Below are 15,162 nucleotides of genomic sequence, written 5' to 3' on the forward strand. Positions count from 1 at the left end.
TTGAAATTCGGTTATTACTTTGCAAACTTTTAAAAGTTTAAGCTGTAAATGAGCGTATAAATAAAGAAAACGTGTCACAAAATTTTTAAAACTTAACTATTCTCGTATAAAAGGCGAAATTAAATCGAACCGAAAGCTGGGTATTCGTGTACAGACTTTCCAGTTAAAACACATTGTAAAACATAGAGGAGTGCAACCATATTCTTTTCACAAAGAGAACATGGTCGCGTTTGAAAACTTAAAGTTGTGATTCATATGGCGTTGAAAGTGGTATGCTTTGGCTTAATAGAGTTCATGCTCTTTCCTAACTCTCCATGTAAGCAACCGGGTCCCGCGTCTGATTGGGATTTATACGCATTGCTTATCCTTAGGTTTCAGTAACCTTGGTGTCAAGAGTTTTGGAAAACAGGCACGTCCCCCTTACAGTTTACTACATACCCGCCATATAGAACCATCTTTAAGAAGACTAAATATCGGAACACCACATAAAAATCAATAATTGAAAATGTTGGAAAAACTCTTTGTTTTAAGGCATAAGCCTTGGACTTGTGTGTGCTTGTGTAATTGAAGTAATTGAATCATCAGTATAATAGTATTTGCGTACATGAGGCATAAACAAATCAATAATATCCAAATAATGTGCATTGAACAATCAAATTAGGCTCACATAATTTATAATCATGAAACCTAAACAATTAAGCAAATAAACTATAACCAACTAGAACACTACGTCTAATGTTTTATCTTATAGTCATGGCTCTGATACCAATCTGTAACACCCCGGCTAAAGCGGAAACGCCTGAGTGTGACGTACGGATTGCTCAAAACACATGTGACACTATTAAGTGACAATATTATCATTAATTAATTTAAGCATCAAGTACACAATTTTGCAACAAGAAATACAAGGGAAATACAAGAACAATTAACAGTTGTCCATTTATTAATATAACCTAAGTTCTAGTGTCTTCGTCACGGCAGCATACTCTGCATAAGGTACTTGTAGCATATATATAAATAAAGGTCAACTATATGAATAGTTGGTGAGTTCACACAAGTTTTGATATACGTACATAAAAATCATACAATTCCATGAACGAGTGTAAATGAGCAAGTAATATCCTTTCCAACTGGGATTGTGCACTAGCGTACTCAGATAAGCGCAAGTAAGGTCCTTTCCAGTTGGGATTATGCACCAACGTACTCGGATAATGAGGCCATTTTCTACTCATAACAACAAATGTATTGAGCGCAAAGAGGGGCGTATGATCATACTATCTTGAAGTAATCCATGAGCAAGTAATTTGTAGCAAGTAACAAGTAAACACACAAGTCCATGTAGCGAATTTTAGTTTGTAAATAATGAATAAACGAAACTGAATTGTTGATAGGATATATATGCTACCCTCAAAATAGTTAAAAAGGGTAAAAAGGGGGTGTGAGAAATTCACCTTGAAGTTGAAGACAAACTTGAAATAAAACTCAAAGCGCGTAAAAGGAACCGAAGCAATTGAACGTCACGAACTAGAATTAAAAATACAAAATTTATTATTACTAACGACATACAAAGTAAATAGATCGGGTTGTCAGGGATTCGAAGTGTTTAATATATGTTTTATTATTTTATGAAGTTGATATTATAATATTATATTTTAATGGATTATTAACGATGTATTAATTTAATATTATTTAAGTTACGAGATTTATAAGTTTGAATATGGTAAAGGTTAGGAAATATTGGTGTTGACGATATATTCTATTTTGAAAATAAAGGTGTTAACGAATTATAGGGTTAACGAACAAAACATAATATAGTAATATATATAATTATAACGAGTTTAAAACGAATTTGTCGGGCTTTGAGATTTATAATGTTTACGAATTATGGATCTTCACGTAATATATCTTTAAAAATAATTATATTAGCGTGATATAAAGTTTAATGAAATAATATTTATTAAATTAATATTAATCGGGTTTCTATCGAAAACTTAACGAAACGAAAGTCGGGTTTATAGGTGAAAAGAGATTATAACTGTTTTTATTTAGCTTAAGATAATATAGTCTTTTATATATATAAATATAAATAAATTTTATTTAGTTTAATATATAAAAGAAAGGTTTAGTGAAAAGAAAATAGAAAAAGTAAACAGGCTAACCCGGGTTCGAACCCAGGTCCTCTTGCCCATACACACATGCTTTAACCAACCAGTCTAGCTTGTTTGTTGATTAATTATCAGAAATTGATTAAATTACCAGAAACAAATATATATAAAATATACTACATGTTCATCTTCTCCATTGTAAACCCTAGAAATTCAAAACTATTAAATGGTTCCATGTTTGATCAATTAAGTTTACGGGTTATCTTAGACGGCCAAAAATGAATCAAACCCATATAACAAATACCTTGTATAGTGCCGAATTGATGGCGAACGGAACCTCGCCGGAAAAACGAAATTGAGAGATTATTACAAGATATTGAGAGTGTTTGAGATGAAAAAGATGGTTGGTACAAGTTTAGTTGAAGGTGAGTCCTATTTATAGTCTCAATCGGATCGTATGACGTTTAATGGTTGTTATAGCGATTTTAATTATAACCCGACGGTTTAATGATTAATTATAGTTAATTAGGACGTTAATGTCGAAATAAATCGCGCATATATGTTTATTATTGGTGGAGAGATCGTTTGGGTTAAATTAACGGATCAAACGAACAATATTTTGATGTTCTTTATATCGCCGGCGTCGGAAATCCGGTCGCCGGACTTTCGGCCGGAAAATCGTGAAAAGGACGATAGGGCTGCTGCATTTTTTTCCATTTTTATTATTATTATATTATTTGAAATGAATTTACACTTTTAGCCCTACATCTTTAATGTTTCTTTTAAATATAAATTAAAATACATTTACGTTTTGGACCTTGTACTTCTAAATGTTATATAAATGAAATTAAAGTTAATGATTTGTAAATATGTTCGAATTACACGCGGATAGTTCGGGGACTCGCTTATATAAATCTCCAAATAATCGTAAATCTTTGAGTATAATATATTACTAATAAACAAGGAATAATAATAAATTGAAACGACAAAATGAGCCGGTTCAGCGAATATATATACCCAAAAACTTAAATATACATGTAACGAAACTTTAAGATATATATATATATATATATATATATATATGATAAAAAAATATAAATTTTAAATAGAACAAAACCGAAAATTTAAAATGGGTCAGGTTTTCGGGTTTAAAAAGTAACGAATGTTACAAAAACTATGTCTTAAACAAGGGTTTTTTAGCACATCAAAGCTAGGGATGCTTTAAGAAATCATCCACAGTTTGAAGCTTTGGTTTTGGCTCTGACTCGAGATGACTCCAACTCCGGCGAATCCAAAGTGGAGGATTAATATTATGTTTTTCTAGTTTAGTACTTTTAGTGTTTTGTTTTAATGTTTTTTAGATGTTTTTTTAAAAAATCTTATATTGAGGTTTTTATTAGTTTTAATATATTGATGGTTTTTAGTTGAAAATAAATTTAATTAAAGGGAAAAAAAGTAAGATGGATTATTACAACAATTGAAAAATGGATTAATGATGATTTAGGAATAAAATGATATGACTCTAATATGAAAAAAAAAAGTAAGAAAGGTGGTGAAAGATGATTGATGGTTATACTTCACACTATGGGCGCAGAAGTGGGTTGCTTTGCGGTGCGGAAGGCGCGAAACATCATCGAGGGGCGCGGTTTAAGAGGGGGGGCTTTGGAACGACCAGCGTCTTTGTGGGTCCTTCTACTTTCTCTCTCTCTCTCTCTCTCTCTCTCTCATACAAACACATACATATATATTTATATATATTTTGGGACGCCTAAGGGGCTTTAAACCACATCGAGACGTTATAGATTTGAAGTCCGTTTATACGTGACGATAACGTGATATTATGGAGGGGTTTTGATGCCACCCACCATAGAAAACAACGTTAGAAATGGTTGTCACTTGTCACCACTCTCAGCGGATAAAATTTCATGCATAATGTGTTGAACTTTGTTATTTTTAAATGGAGAACCAAAAGTTCCTTTTGTTTTTCATATTAAAATGTTTGAAAATAATTACTAATCCGGAAAAGTTTGTTTTTCTTCAAAGAATATTCTCAAAGAAAAATGGTCAAAAAAAACTAAAATTCAAAAGTTTCATTCTAAAGTGAAAAGTATTGCATTTTGGGTAGTCAATATATTTAAAGTTTAATCAATGTGGCTACTTTGGTATTTATGTTGTTGGTGTGAGTTTCACTTTTGGGCACAATTTTTAATTCCTTTTAATGTCACGGTGCGGTTATAGACTTGACTATATCATATCTTTATAGGATAAAAAAATTATAAGAAATTGATCTGATAGTCAGTTGCTTTTGAAAGACAAATAAAGAAATCTACCTGTTCTAATAAAATAAAATAGCTGTGGACACATGTTGATTCATGATTAATCCTCACAATTTTTTTCCCTCCAAATCTAATACATGTCACAAATCAATAATTATTACTTTCCTTTTACACTAACATGATTAATATATTTACTTTCCTATAAACTCTATTTAATATTATATTTATACATTTTTATAAAAATAAATATTTACATATTATACTACTATAAATTGTTAAAATATATTTCACAACATACTTGTAAAATCCAAAAATCAATAACAAACAGTGTTTGTTAAATGTTGAAAAAAAAATATAATTTTAAATGTTTTCATTAAGATATTATACTCTCTATATTGTTAAAGATTGTAAAATAATCGAATATGCTTTCATTTTCTAAAACAAGTTTTTAATCATTAAATTATAAATATATGCTTTCAAGTTGAATCTTTTAATAATCAATCAATTTATCTGTTGATATTCTACATATAGTCATATAAATTTATAAATTATAAATATATGATTTAAAATCTATTCATTTATTTTTTCGGTTAATTATATGTGGGTGTGTTAAATTGTAAGAATAGTATAATCACTGTAAGTCCCCCCAGGGCTTCACTGATCGATACGAGATCCGCACGAGGTCTAGGAGTGCGGAATCCTCCTAGACTCGTTTAATGGTGTAGAAGACGAATAACACGATTCCACATAAACAAACACACGAATGGAATAAACGAATCTGCAGAACCTTCATATAATCACCAAACCACATTACAAACCGAACATAAACAAAGACACGGCCGACCCGAGGTGAGCTCTACCCCGGGTCGTCCCACACGACTCTCCCTCTCTGTTTCTCTCTAGACAATTGAACTGATCACAAAATACTCTAACTTTCTGGATACGAAACCCTAAACAAGACACACATATATATAGATAACCAACTTCGAGGGCTTGGGCTTGGGCCTGTAGGCGAAGTTGTTCTAACTTCGCCTATGGCGTCTCCGCTGGTCAGAATTGCATAGCGACGGTCACAAAATGCACTAACAGACTCCCCTTTGACCGTTGCTCTCAATTCTAACAAACACAAAAGATCATCTGTTACAAAACATGCACCAACAGACACCCCCTTAACTGATGATCTTCTGTTTTCTTCTTCTAGTAGGACTCAATTGCACTGTGATCTTCAAACTTGAACATCACATATACATGCAACATCCATCCTGTCTTCAACCAGCCATGTCTGAAACTGTCTTGTAGCTTCACAAATTTACCAATCACCCGGCGTCTTCCATATCAGATCTCCCATTCAGTGTAAGCTCCTCCGACTATATCGATCTAGGTCTTTGACATGCATGCATCCCCGTGCCTAATTGATCATCTCAACCAATCACGTGAAGTCCTTCTAACTTCACCAACACGTGAAGTTGGGCTCCCTCCACAACTTCACCAACACGTCGGAATTGTATAGTAAGATAAGGTTCAATCTTCAACTACTCAACATCAAGTGATCAATTTCATCACAAAACCACCTTGACAGAATCTAACACACATGACCATTAATTAATCCGAAGCATCTTCAATCACCATGGATAACGATCAAGAACATAAACAAGTTAATTCCCGATTAAATCCAACTTGTTCCAAAATCGTAACAGGGTCCAATTCTCGAACGCCTTGAAAATAACATAAATAATATGCTCTGACCGCAATCCAGTAATGACGAAAACCTTTAGTTCGATTTGACTTTCTTCAGTTGGTCAACCTTGAACAACAACAATTTCTTTGCCCACAAACACCCAAATATGTGTCAATATCCAGTTTCAATCAATATCCCATTCACAACTTCAACTCCATATCCAGAGTTGACCCGTATTTGTTCACACGTAAGACCAAGAGATACCAAGTTTCACTCGTTGTCGGAACAACACTTTCGGTCTCACAATGATCATGTACACCTGGCCATACAGACGAGAACTCCAAACAATTTTTATTTTTATTTTTTTTTTGTTTTTTTTTTTAATTTTTTTTTAACTTCGCCCAAAAGTCAACTTCGCCTAAAAGTCAACTTCGCCCCTCACTAACTTCGCCTGGCTATAACTTCGCCTGGCTGCTAACTTCGCCTAAACCCTAAAATTTAAGCAACAACTTCGCCCGAACCCAGTAACTTCGCCTACGGCGGCTGTTCGGCCAAAAACACATCAGAAACGTGCCAGAAACACCAAAACGCAGATCTCGAACCATAGCATAAGAGCCCAAAGCTCTGATACCACTTGTAGGTTCCCAGCCGGATCTACACAGGAATATCTCGTAACACGAGGGTGCGGAATCCCCACGTAATACGATACGAGCGTAAGATATATAATACGTTGAGACGATACACAAACACACGTTACAATACTAATAAACATGTTTGTATTGCAACACTTCAACACGTGATCTCAATATCACTTACACGTTCTGCCCAAAAACTCTGCCAAAAACCAAGCCGAAGTGAGGTTTTATAATCCTCGACAACTTCGCCTAACATGCTAGGCGAAGTTGTCATAACTTCGCTTGTCTACAAGTTCGCCTACATCCCAGGCGAACTTATGTGACACAATATCCAAAACCAAAACAAACAATCTAACACGATTACAGACACATACAAAATACTAGATACTGAACTACTAACATTATGAACCAACAATCACTTTCAAATATAATAAAGTTTACCATATTTAATTTCTTGGTTTTTTTATCAAGGATTGTTTCGGGTTTTTTTGTGGAACTTAAATTTGATTGTTACGGGTCAAAAGTTGGTAAATAGGTTTTAGTACAAATTAACTACATTTTGCTCAGAATTTGTTACGGGTAAAAAATGGGTAACCTGAATATTTTTAAAATTTGAGAATGCAAATACATTTATCGTCAAACTTGTTACATGTTCAAAGTTTTGACTTAAATATGTAAAACAAATGAAAGTTAGAATTTTAAATGTGATTGGGTTTCGGAATTATTTTCAATCACATTTTTGTAAATAATCAAAAGATTCGGGATTTGACAAATTGAGTATTTTTGCCACGATTATTAAAATTTAAGGAAAAAATGACGAACGCCTCTGACATGCCTCCTCCAAGCCTATCAATATTTCTAACTTTTATCAAATTTGAAACATTTGTGTTAATATTGACTTTTCCTTGAATAGTAATGTTGTATGTGAAGCATGTCATACAGAATTACGCTCAAGTGAAGCAAAACATTCACAAAATTGAAGGGGTTCACGTGTTATTTTTTATGTTATCATTATGGCAAAGTCGAGAAACCCCCTCAAACATATCAAAATATTTTTCATGATGTAGTTCAAAGCTATTATTGTATAAGAAGTATTCTCCTAAATTGGTTTATAACCAAAACTCTTTTGATTATACATATATGATACTGAGAATGAAATTTCCAATAGATGGAGCATTCTCGAGTATGTTTTTACACGTGCGTTATTATTTTTATTTTATTAAATTCTTATTCTTTTTAAAAGAAATCATTTTGTGATAAATAAATTTAATTTATGTACACATTGTATTGATACACGCATAAATGTAATGCATTTTTCCATATACATTATGTATTGCTTTATTTGCAACTTTATTATTACGGGCTCTAAATCTAGTATATTAATAAAAAAAATTCTTTCTAATTATGCATTTCAACAAAATTATTAAGATATGTGTCTTGAAAGACTTATTGATGAGTCTTAACACAAGTAAAGGATATTTTTTTTCCAAACACTAAATGTTGAATACTTTTTGCCCAGTTATAATTAGTATTCGTATACCTTATAAGAGCATTTAGATTGAAATTCTCATTTCCATCATCATCCATATAATTTAACGACTAAATGTGTTTTAAAAACCCTTCACGTCCAATTCCACACACACATATATATATATAGGTAAGGATCTTAAAAGAACCCTTTACAAATTGAGAATTTTGAGGAACATTTTGTATCACTAAAAACACATTTAAAAAAATATTTAAAAAAATTATAAAACCAAAAATAATAAAAATTTTAAAAAAGTAAAACCAAAATTCTTATATTTCATTCAATTCCGGTTTCATTAAAAAAATAAAAAAAAACGTCGTATTATACACATATGTACAGTATGATTTATCTTAAATTATAAATATGTGTACAAAAAACATGTAAATGTGCATATGTATATAATTTAGCTAAACCGAGTTTTTTTTGTTTTTTTATGAAACCGGGATGATAAAATAAAAATTTTGGTTTTTTTACTTTTTTGATTTTTGTGTTTTTTTTTAAATTTTATAATTTTTTTAATTTTTGAGTTTTTTGTGATCCAAAATGGTTCTCAATTTCAAAAAAGTTCTCTCATTATCCTGATATATATGTGTGTGTGTGTGTGTGTGTGTGTGGGTAAAGATCCTAAGAGATCATTTGAAAATTGAGAACTTTGAGAACCATTTTGAGCCACAAAAAAAAATCTCTAAAAGAATATTTAAAAAAATCATAAAACGATATAAACAAAAATTTTAAAAAAAGTAAAAAAACCAAAATTCTTATATTTCATTCCGGTTTCATAAAAAAAAAGCTTTGTATTATACACATGTGTATAATTTCATTTAATTTTACTTACGTAATATACACATATGTAGATTATCATTTACCTTAAATTGTACATATGTGTATAAAAAAACGTGTATAAAATTAAAAAACTAAATATTATACATATGTGTATAATTTTGTTAAACCGATATTTTTTTTCAATATTTATTTATTTTTTTTTATAAAACCGGAATGAAAAATAAAATTTTTTGGTTTTTTATATTTTTGAGTGTTTTTTGTTTTATATATATTTTTTTATTTTTTGTTAAGAAGAGTGTTTTTTATGGTCTAAAATGGTTTTCAAAGTTCTTAATTTCAAAATAGTTCTCACATGATCTTAATTCACACACACACATATATATATATATATATATTATATAGCTGAGATCTAGAGAGAACTCTTTTTAAAGAAAGAACTAGAGAACTACTAAAAAATTATTTTAACTTTTTTTAAAAATAATACGTACTTTGAGATTTTTTTTTCTTTTCTTCTTCCAATAAGATGATAATGTTCATAAAAAATTGTCGATGTAATGCATATGTGCATTAATGTGTATTGCATATATATAAAATAGTGTTTTATTGCATACAACACAAATGCATTATACACAATATTAAATATATGCAAATAAAACACTAATAATTGTATGCACAACACACTATCGCATATATGTAATACAACATTAATGCACATATGCACTATATCGATTATTTTTTATTTTTGTATATAATGTAACACTATTACAAATATATAATACAAACAACTGTATATATGCTATTCAACATTATTTAAATATCAAAATACACACTACTACGCATATGCATTATAAAAAAGTCAATGTATTGCGTATATTCTTTACAACAATTTTTAAATTTTTATTTTTATATTTTTTTATGGTGAAGAATAACAACATATAAGAAGGACGAAAGAAAAAAAATATAAAAATATTTTTTTTAATTAAATTAAAAATACTTCATTATTAATTTTCTAGTTCTCTCTTTAAGGATGAGTTCTCTCTTGATAATTTCCTATATATATATATATATATCTATATATATATATACTAGCTTTTAGCCCACGTCTTACACGGGTTTATTAAAAAAAATTTATATTACTGTGAATATATAATTTTTTTTGTGTTTAGGTTTCAGTTTAAACATAAACTAGTTTTCAATACCTGCGCGTTGCGTTGGGTTATGAAAAGTGTATTGTAGTGCGATATGAGAATTGCATTGTAAGTCATAATATAAGTGGTAGTTATAATGCCTTAAGTTCACAAAATTAGCCTACTTTGACCATTTACAAAGTGTGGCAGTTGTGTTCAACCTAGGAACTATCTGCCTAGTTTATGAGTTAATATCATTTACAAAACATGGCTGTTGTATTTAGCTAGCTAACCCACTTCAACAGCTGACAAAGTGATGGCGCGGTCATTGCTAGCCAGATATTGGGATATTGGCTACTGGCCTCCACTTCATTACCAAAAGAGTTTTTGCATTCTTCAGGTGGTAGTCATTTGTTTTTTTTTTATTTAGACTCATCATCTGCAGAACCTGTAAGAGTAATATATTTGTCTTAGAATCTTGTTTCGAAGGTTATAGTAGATATAACGAACGTGTTTCTTGGTAGGGAACGATAGAATTACCAGATGCATGGTTAGGTCTTTTTGAGCTTGTTTTTCTCGGTTGGGTGTTGTTGGTGTTATTGTTAAGGAGGTCGTTCGATTGCTCTTTGTGTCATAACTTATTGCCCATCCGCGTTGTGTAGCCCTGCTGACAATGATTGACATGTCCGCTTTCATTGCTAGTTCAAACAACTTTAGTTGATAAATACCATTTGTTCTCATTAATGAGCTGCAAGCAACAAAACTAAAAAGTTAAACCCATAAGAAATGTTATTATAAGTGAGTTTTATTACACTTACGTATGCTTAAATATTATTAAAAAATAGATTGTAACATCATTAAACTACAGAGAAAATGAATTCCCTTTTGTAGGTTTCATCTCTCAGACCAAGTATCTCTGCTGTAAGAACTGAAAATATAACTAAATTAATCCTACAATAAATGTATCATGGGAATACTAATTTAAGAATTAACATGAGAAAGGATTAAGCATATCCTTAGCAATCTAGGGTCAAAAGCCAGTTGCCTTCTCATATCCAAATGTGAAATTCACTTTCACAACTCAAGTTTCTAAAGCATTATCTAAACGGTTAATCCTATGGTTGCACCTCAGTTATCATAGCATAATAGCACTTGCATGTATCACTTAGCAAGCTGCTAATTTTCACTGAAATGAACTAAAAAAGTAATAAAGGTATGATGTTTTCACAATTGTTGTGGGGGATAGATGAATGAATAATACCAGAGGCAACCAAAAACATAGATAAGCCCTAATTGAGAAAACCCAAAAATGGGGTCGGGAGTCGTCGCCCTCCCCCCAGCCATAAAATAAACATGAGAAAATGATATTTACCTCAAACCAAGCAACTTACAATCAAACTGAGAATCAATCAAACCTGTTTAAGAATAAGTTTAAATAAGTAATGTAGACAACCTAAATATGCAACAATCACTAAGGATAAATTGGTAAGTTATGCAAAATGGATTCCAGTTTCTTATCTTTTGTCGCCTTTCTAGCCGATTCAAGAACCTGTAACAAATCAATATCATAATCTCAAATTTATTTATTTATTTTTTATTTTTTATTTTTATTTTTTTAAGTTTGAAGTTGGATTATTATTATATAGAAACATAGATATTACATCAACATAGCAGGTAGGCGGGCAACAAGCTGCGCCGCCACCCCTTTCTGAATTGCAAACCCTAACCTGCTAAAGACATAAGGTGAAGTGTTATCATCAACTCTTCAGTTCAGATGAATGCAAAACAACATTTTCATCCCAAGGAGTATCGTCTGGACTGCAATGCAAATAAAACTAATCAATAAATCATCTTATATTCTTATATTCTACATAATGTTAAGTAAAACCATGATACCAGCAAGAGGATCTTTTATGTAACCTCTTGAAATCCCTCAATAATGTGTTCCTTGCATGAGTTGACATCATGTTTCCCTGTATACCCAAATCAATAAATAGGTTGAACTAAAAAACAATTTAACACTAACTTATACAATCAAATATTTATTTTGATGTGGATGATAAAAAATTGTTTATGCTGAACAATCAAAACTAAATAATCATTTAAATGTAAACCATAGGTCCGTAAAATCAAACTGACTGAACAAAAGTTGCAACGATTTTACCATCCAAAACACAACCGAACAGGTTAATCGAGTTATTGATGTAGAAATTCATAAAGGACTCTATTTTGGGAGTGATTATGGAATAAGTGCGGAAATGTAGAGGATTATTGTACCTGAATGGTTGCACTAAACATATATAAGAAGGGAAGATAGACGACGATGAAGATCAGCTTCCGGTGGCCGTCGGCTATTGTTGTCCGCAACACGGTCGTCGTCGTTGATCTCCCTATTATCTCTGTATCTATATCTATATCTGAATACTTTCATGTGTCTCCGTCTAGAGTTACACACCTGTAAAGAAAACCCCACGTGGAAGAACCAAAAGTGAAGTAAAAAGTACAGCATCCTATATTCACAGAATGTATTTGAAGCTCATCGACACACTGTGTATTGAATCGGAAAAGTGAGGGTAAACCATGGAGTACAGCTATGGAGTAGAAGAAAGTGGAAAAAGGGAAGAAACAGGTGTTTTTGTCTCATAAGTGGAAGAGGTAGAAACGGTGCGTGGCTTTAAACGGACGCGTGGCAGGGCACCAAGAACAAAACAAAGGTACAACCACATCAGCAGCATGTACAAACCTATATGCATAAGAAAGTTGCAAATTAAATATACTACTGATAAGACCCGCCGCGGTGTTGTAGCAGGGGTTAAGACGTAACACTCAGTTTCGACTTGACAGGGGGGTTAAGATGTGTAACACTCAGTTTCTACTTGACAGCTTCTACGCACATTAGTATACCCCATAAAAAAACATTCACTTTGAACTGATTCGCTATTGAAGTATGAATGATCTATAGTAGAATTAATATGCTTTATTTGGCTCTACTTACCACCCAGTAGTGCTTTATACATGTAGTAAATGTGATGCAACAAACGCATGATATATTGATATAGACTAAACATCGTGGAATTTATATATAGAGCAATGTATAGCAGACTATGAACTTTATGATACACCAGCTAGGAACAAAACTTATTTCATTTATGTGCATTCCAACCATGTAGTCTTATTGCATTTGTGTGCATTCCAACCATGTAGTCTGTTTACAAAGAATAAAAAAACAAAGAATACAAAATGTAAATTAATTGCTACATGCCAGCTAGTAGTAAAAGGAAAAGTACCTTATTCAAATTCAAAAATATTGTGTACATTTCAATAATAATGTAATAAACGCTAACCTCAATTCAAAATTGAATGGTGAGCGGATTGAAACTGGTGTCACAGTCTTGACCATCAGTGAAACAAATGCGATGAATCTGGCTGTTAATACTGTCCCAAACGTCTAAACTCTAAATACTGAGTAGGTAAGACAACTTTTGATCAAGTGCAACAAAAGTCTTCTAAGAACAAAAAATAAGAAACTCAAATTTCTTGAAAATTGTCAAATCATGAAATCAAAACCATAAATGAACATACATACCACTGCAGCCAAGGAAGATGCATCTGACATGCCCCTTTTAGTTCCTCTATTCTAAAGCCGGTACGCTTTCTGACTTGCAACTGATCAAATAGGTGGAAGCGCTCTATTTGCTTGCTATGTAAGCAAATAACCTGCAATTAACCAAACAATTACTTAAATATAAAACACAAAATATGAAGTCTGACCATATTTTTGTTAAACTGATGAATACTTAATTGAATTACCTTAGTGAAGCGGTGGAATGCTGAGTAGTCTAGTTTTGCCTTGTTATATTGTATTAAAGTTAAGTTAATTTGAATTGGTGAGCATAAACTCAGATATTAAACTGAAATCTACATAGCCTCCTACTAATTCAAACTATAGCCTGATTGTTGTACATCAACATGTTGAGTCGAAAACAATTACCTCAACCGAAGCTGTCAAGTAAATGACATTTCACTCTTGTAATTGAGCAACGAAGTAGCAATACCACATAGATTGTCAGATGGCTCAGATCTCCGCTGCCATGTTCAAGGTCGGTCGCCGCCATAGACGGCTGAATATGGCAAGTATTCGGAAAAAAATGTTAACACCACTGCCGGAAAGCCGCCGCCAACGACAGGCGAACACCCATCTCTCTGTTTCTCTACTGATTTAATAGTAGGTCCATACCCCCACCAGACCACTGCGACACCACACCACGCCACCTAGGGTTCTGAAATAAACCCGGCAACAGTAGGTAATAACCGACGATCGGCAAGGGATGAACCACTCACATAGACAGCAGTATAGCCGCGGGCAACAGCAAGTTGGAAAAGGTTTAACTACACACAATCACCACGACACCGCCACCAATGGTTCCAAATTGGGACTGCCAACGATAGACGACAGTTAACCCGCCTACAACTCCAAATGGAAACCGGGCCGCCATCGACGGCTGTATAGCCGTTGGCAACAGCAACGACCGTAGATCGGAAAATGTTTACTACCAACAATCACCAACCACAACAGACTATCACCATGACCACTCTACCGCCAAGGGTTCCGAAACGGAACCACGGTTCCCAAATAGAATGCGGCGACGGAAAATCCGGCCACCGAAAACCGCTACCTACGGTTCCAAATGGTAGCCAGCATAATCAATTATATTAATCAAGTAATCAGTCAATCGATTGGTGAATAAATACGAATTCGGTAGTATTACCAGACGAATCTGTTGCTGAACCGTTGTGGATTGATTAGAGGAAGAAGCTGCCGTGAAAACGAACGATCTTCTTCCAGTCCGTTGAAGGTGTCGCTATGGTGATGGTGTTATGCAGTGTGCATAACTACTCGCCGGCGGTAGGCTTCTAAACTCCAATCATCGTCAGACCAACGGAAATGATAATTAAAGAGGGAGAGAGGAGAAGTAAACAAAAGTGGAACAAGTGAATAATACGTGTCATGAAGATGGACACGTAGAAAA

The 15,162-nt window shown here is 32.7% G+C and overlaps 1 long non-coding RNA gene across 1 annotated transcript; it reads right to left on the reverse strand.

Annotated features, from left to right (window-relative positions):
• Positions 1-13,026: 13,026 nt before the first annotated feature.
• LOC143579581 (uncharacterized) lies at positions 13,027-14,653 on the reverse strand. The gene is made up of 4 exons (XR_013143491.1): positions 14,124-14,653; positions 13,715-13,849; positions 13,477-13,635; positions 13,027-13,303 (listed from the first exon to the last, which is right to left on the reverse strand). It is a non-coding gene; the product is annotated as an uncharacterized LOC143579581 (long non-coding RNA).
• Between the last annotated feature and the right edge of the window lie 509 nt (positions 14,654-15,162).

Source organism: Bidens hawaiensis, unplaced genomic scaffold, assembly GCF_021521415.1.
Source record: "Bidens hawaiensis isolate Kalapana, Puna unplaced genomic scaffold, B.hawaiensis_p1.1 tig00029877_1, whole genome shotgun sequence".
Lineage (NCBI taxonomy): Eukaryota > Viridiplantae > Streptophyta > Magnoliopsida > Asterales > Asteraceae > Bidens > Bidens hawaiensis.